The following is a 5973-nucleotide window of genomic DNA, read 5'->3' as shown; positions in this document are numbered from 1 at the left end:
GACAATTGTGTATTAGCCATATTTTAAACAATTTATAGTTTTCAGTTTTAATTTTCATGTGCTGCATCTTGTATGTATATTATTAGCATGATAATTTTTAAATGAAAGTGGCCTCTGGCACATCGTAAGAGATTTTAGAATAGATTTACCAGGCAGAGTTTCAGAAATTATATCATCAATGTAATTCCTTCAAGTTTGTCATTATTAATTAAATAACCGATAAGTCAAGAACACTGTCAAACATAAGCTGCATCCCAGTAAAAGATAAATAAATGTTCCTGCTTTATAATTCCTGATGGCTATGTTGTTTATTTAAGTAGATAAAAGCAGTCAGAATGGCCTTAAATAAAGTGCACATACAAGAAGTAAGAGCTATCATTGAAGAATATGAAAGGAAAGGCATGCTTTATTATTGAAAAAGTTCTAATGGAAGAGTTGGGAAATTCCTGAAAAATGCATTACAGAATTTGGTGGTGCCCTACCACTGAGAAAGTGGGATGCAAATATTTCTGCTTCAGAATTTTGCTTCCTTAATCAAAGTAAAGTGGATAGATTTTGCTCTGCACACAAACAGATTCAAAATGAAAGAGTATAATTTTTAAACATATCACTTTTATTTAAAGTTAAACCCTGAATTGCAACTTATGCTTTTATATTTAGAATTTAGCATACATATTCTTCATTAAGCTTCAGTTATGTTTAGTCAAGGATATAAAATACTAGACATTAATAGAAAATAGAAATCTTATGTAATATTAATGATTCCCCTAAATCCCTTTAATTTATAGAATTACAAAGCAAAAAAAGATAAATGTCTAATTGTACTATTTTCACAGATGGAACCTCAAAAATATCTAGTGACTGTGAATCTCACTTCAATGATGGAATTTGTTCTTTTGGGATTTTCTGACATTCTCAATCTCCAAATGTTTCTTTTTGTGATGTTTCTGTTTATCTATGTGATAACTCTGACAGGAAATGGCATCATTATTCTCATAACCAGGACAGACCAGACTCTCCAGATTCCCATGTACTTTTTCCTCAGTAATTTTTCCTTCTTGGAAATCTGTTATGTGTCTGCCACTCTTCCTAGAATGGTCATAAACCTTTGGACTCAGAAAAGACATATTTCTTTGCTTGCTTGTGCAACACAGATGAGTTTTTTCCTTATATTTGCAAACATAGAGTGATGGCCTCTGACTGCTACGTGGCCATCTGTAGCCCCCTGCACTATCCTCTGGTCATGACACAAGGTCTGTGTCCAGCTGGTGGCTGCCTGCTGGGTCACCGGAGTTCCAGCTGAGATAGGGCAGATGTGCCAGGTTTTCTCTCTGTCCTTGTGTAGATCCAACCAAATCAGTCACTACTTCTGTGACATCCTCCCAGTACTGAAGCTGGCCTGCGGGAACACGTTTCTGAAGGAGATGCAGGTCTTTACAGTTGCTGTGCTTTTTGCCGTGGCCCCTTTTCTGCTGATTCTTGGCTCCTACGTTAGAATCACCTCCAGCATCCTGAAGTTCCCATCAGCAACAGGGAGAGCAAAGGCGTTCTCCACCTGCTCATCTCATGTCCTGGTGGTGACTTTATTCTTTGGATCCGCGATTGTTACATATTTACGACCTAAATCCAAAAATTCTTCCAGAACAGACAAATTTCTCTCGCTTTTCTCTACCGTCATCGCCCCGATGTTTAAACCTCTAATATACATGCTGAGAAACAAAGATGTCTTGACAGCCTTGAGAAAACTGCTCCCTTAATGTAAAGCATTAGCTGCTTGATTTAAATTCATTTTCTGTTTCTCTATTTAATTTTGTCAGTGTATAATCAGAAATAGTTTGCTTTTACCATATGATTAATATATTTATTATATTTATTCATTCCTGGCCTTATTGTTTCATGCTGGATTTTCTAATATCAGGATTATATTATGGTGCCTTGCTGATAAGAAACTATGTATTTAGGCAATCTTATATTCAGTCCACAAATTTAGTGGTGATTTGCAATTTTATGAGAAAATATAGTCTATTACTTACCTACCTTTCCCCCTAAAACCACAGATATTTTTGTACTTTCCTGTTCATGTAACTATCATGCACTTTTTTTTTTTCCTTTTCATGATGTTTTTAGATAATACAGATGGTAAAAGTTTGGAGAACAATCATTAAATATCTATGTGCTTTTGACTTTAGACATTTTACCTTTCAGTAACTTCGATTTGATCCATCTGTAAAGATTAAAAATAAAATTCTGCATAATAACCCTTAACATTTTGTAGTGTGGCAACATATTTTTACTCTCTGCTTCTCTCTGAATTCTTCTTTGTAGATATGCCTTTTTTATGTAGCCAAATCATGCTACTAGCATCTAGATAATTTGTTACCTTAATTTTTACTAATGCAAAAAATATGAATGCATGTTTGCTGTTCAGAGATATAAGATGTATGGGATTCAATCATTTCTCACCCATATAGTGTTATCCATTCTCTAAGATCTCTTGCTTTTTTTTTTTTTTTTTTTTAATTCTTTTGGTGAAGTATATAATTGAAATTAAAATAAAAATACTTGGGATATTTAGTACATTATTTTCCCAAGTTTTCCTGGTTGTAAAGGATGATACTTGATAAGACAGAATCACTATATTAAACTAAAAAAAAATTACTATTAAAAAGATCTTGTATTTCTTCAGATAGAAAGAGTTGAACTACAGACAGTACACTGGATCATTTTCAGTCAAACTGATTGGGAAATGATGCAATCCGAGGAAGGTTTTTTCTCTTATATTTTCTTTTTAAATCTGTCTTTCTCTTATTATACTATGTGTTTAAATTATTTTTCATAAGACCATAATTCATCTACCAGCTAGTTCTCTTCTTTGAGCCGTATCATGTTATCAAAAAAGACATCTAAAAAGCACACAAAAACTACAGCGATCATTTCAGAAGAGATAATGTGCAGATGACAGTAACAGATGACAACCGTGGCTATTACAAATTACCCATTGAAAGGACTGAGGGAAGTAAAATATTAAACTTGGTTTCAAAGCCATTTTGAAGTCCTTTGTTTCAATATTCTGTTGCTGCACGGCAAATTATATCCGACATGAGTGGTTTAGAATAATATCATTTGATTGTATCACATGCGTTGTCCAGTACTGAGGCAGGGTCAGCTGCATGCTGGTGCTCTTCCATAAGCACTGACGGTCATCACTAAAGAGAATTCGTATGGTGACTGACTGGTTTTCATGTCTAAAAAAGCTTCACATAACTATATCGTGTAGTTACAATGATGCATTACAGAGAAGAAGAGTCCAGTTTTCACTTAAATTTCACACTCTAGGGGAACAAACTGTTACTAGTTAAATAATAATTTAGCATAAAAGCATAAAATAAATCATACAGTAAAATGATCCACATTGAACTTGTAATAATAGAATAGTATTTAACTTAAGTTTGGGAAATAAGAAGTTAAAGAATGCTTTCAGTAAAGGATGACACTTAAGCAATTTTTTTTTTAATCTCAGCAATAGTGTTAACAAAACAATTAAATTAAAAAATGTTGAAACATGTCTTTCTGTAATTTGAACCAAGGAAAGGGATTTTTCTCTTACAGTTTTGGGTTTTTTTCCTCAACATTTTACTAGAGATACTAGCCTATATAGTGGGGGGAAAAAAAAAGAGAGAGAGAGAGAGAGAATAAAATGTATATGTGAACACTGTAAAGTGTTAGTCACTCAGTCATGTCTGACTCTTTGCAACCCAGTGGACTGTATCCTGACAGGTTCCTCTGTCCATGGAATTCTACAGGCAAGAACACTGGAGTGGGCTGCCATGCCCTCCTCCAGGGGACCCTCCTGATCTAGGAATGGAACCCACATCTCTTATGTCTCCTACATTGGCAGGCAGGCTCATTACCACTAGCGCCACCTGTGAAGCCGTTATTTCCACATCGAAAAGCAAAATAAGTAGACCGAAAATACTATTTACATAGGAACAAGATATGAACATTTAAAAAGCAATGGAAATGAAAACCCTGTAGGAAGTTTATTTAGTAAACTAGAAGATAATTTGAGGGAAATTTAAGATAAGGAACTAAATGGACTAAATGGAGAGTTGGTGATGGACAGGGAATCCTGGCGTCCTGCGGTTCATGGGGTCGCAGAGTCGGACACAACTGAGTGACTGAACTGAACTGAACTGAATAGAAATTTTTAAAAATTCACATAGCAGGAAAAATAAATGCATAACTTTGGGTGGTGATGGATATTAACAAGACATTGTGATGATCATTTAAAGTTTATTTATGTTGTACAGCAGAGTTTAATATAGTGCTATAAGTCAAGTATATCTCAACTAATCACTGACTGAATTTTAAAGGTCATGCTTTATGTTATGTAAATTATGCCTCAATACTATTGCTAATTTAAATATCAAAGCCTAATGAAAATAATAATGACATTGTATTGTTAGGTTCAAATATATCTACAAAACAAATTAATATGCATAAAATGTACCATAAATACTTAATCCGTTATGTGTCACGCTAAGTCTTCAGTCTAAAGGTATACATGTTGCAGCATGCTATAACACCCTTTTTTTTAGTGACCAAAAGTGAGGACTGCAGCAGAGTCTGGCTTTATGCTTTTCAAATACATCTGTTTTATTGACATACAATGAATATCATTCCCTAAACCTTCTCAGAACTACATTGGACCAGGTAATTAGTTTGTACAATGACATATGGGTAGAAGTGATGTGTTTATTATGTATAGAGTCTCTGAATAGTGTATTTGTTTCCTTATGTCTTGTCTGTCTGGCATCTCAGGTTTCTAAAAGCTGAAGATCCAGTAGAAAACTACAAAGAAGAAGTAGGAATAGTGGGACCCTTGGATGAAAACAACCAGAGATTCTTCATCACTGACTGCAAACTTGTGCTGTAATATGATTGTAAGATGTTTCTTTATTTTGTTACACTGATATATTTGAGGTATTGTCTCAGATTGTAGATTTGTTTTCGAGTGATGGTGATACTGAATTGAACAAAGAAATATTCATTTCACTATCCTAACAATAGAATTAGGAATTAGATCAGTTTACTCACATGGGTGATGGACATTCAGTTTGTTCCATCTTGTAAGTAAAACTTAGCTGAAACAAATAATGAGTGTAATTCTCATTTGTAAATAAGCATGACACTAAATGACGTGGATACCTCATCAATCCTAAAAAAGAATGCATAGGTCCAATTTACTAGGACCATGCTGTAATAAAGAGAAGCAAATTTAAAAAACAAAAAAGAAATGCAATTTTTGAAACACTCATAGTGTTTTAAATTGTCAAAGAATCTCTAAATAGAAAGAAAAAAAAATGTGCTTATGAGCAGAAGTTGATATTGGTCTTGTGACTTCATTCCTGACAATTTTACCTACATACCTGTCTGGAAGTAGCTGAAATAGAAAAAGCATTTTGTAGGAGAGGATTTTTTGTTTTGTTTTTTGCTTTTTCTTTTTTTGCTATCTTAAATAATTGGGTTTAAATGTTTATTCTTTTAAAAAAATATTAATTGGAGGATAATTGCTTTACAATGTTGTATTGGTTCTGCCATAAAACAAAGTAAATCAGTCATAGTGTACACATGTCCCCTCTGTCTTTAAACCTGTCTTCCACACCTCACCCCATTCCCGCCTCTAGTTTGTCAGAGAGCATCAGGTTGAGCTCCCTGTGTTTTATGCACATAGCAACTTCCCACTAGCTCTCTGTTTTACATGTGGTGGTGTGTATGTCTCAGCGTTAGTCTCTCAATTTACCCCACCCTCTACTTCCTTGCTGGGTCCACAAGTCTGTTCACTATGTCTGTGTCTATATTCCTACTTTGCAAATAGGTTTTTCAGTGTCATTTTTCTCGAGCATATATATATGTGTGTGTGTGTGTGTGTGTGTGTGTGTGTGTGTGTGTGTTAACATATGATATCTGTCT

The 5973-nt window shown here is 34.2% G+C and overlaps 1 pseudogene; it reads left to right on the top strand.

Annotated features, from left to right (window-relative positions):
• The first annotated feature begins 881 nt into the window (after positions 1–881).
• On the top strand, positions 882–1757 carry LOC133071809 (olfactory receptor 10AG1-like; annotated as a pseudogene).
• The last annotated feature ends 4216 nt before the right edge of the window (positions 1758–5973 follow it).

The sequence above is a fragment of the Dama dama genome, chromosome 1 (genome assembly GCF_033118175.1).
Source record: "Dama dama isolate Ldn47 chromosome 1, ASM3311817v1, whole genome shotgun sequence".
NCBI lineage: Eukaryota > Metazoa > Chordata > Mammalia > Artiodactyla > Cervidae > Dama > Dama dama.
The sequence above is the reverse complement of the archived record's forward strand: the minus strand, read 5'-3'. Positions and strand labels throughout refer to the sequence as shown.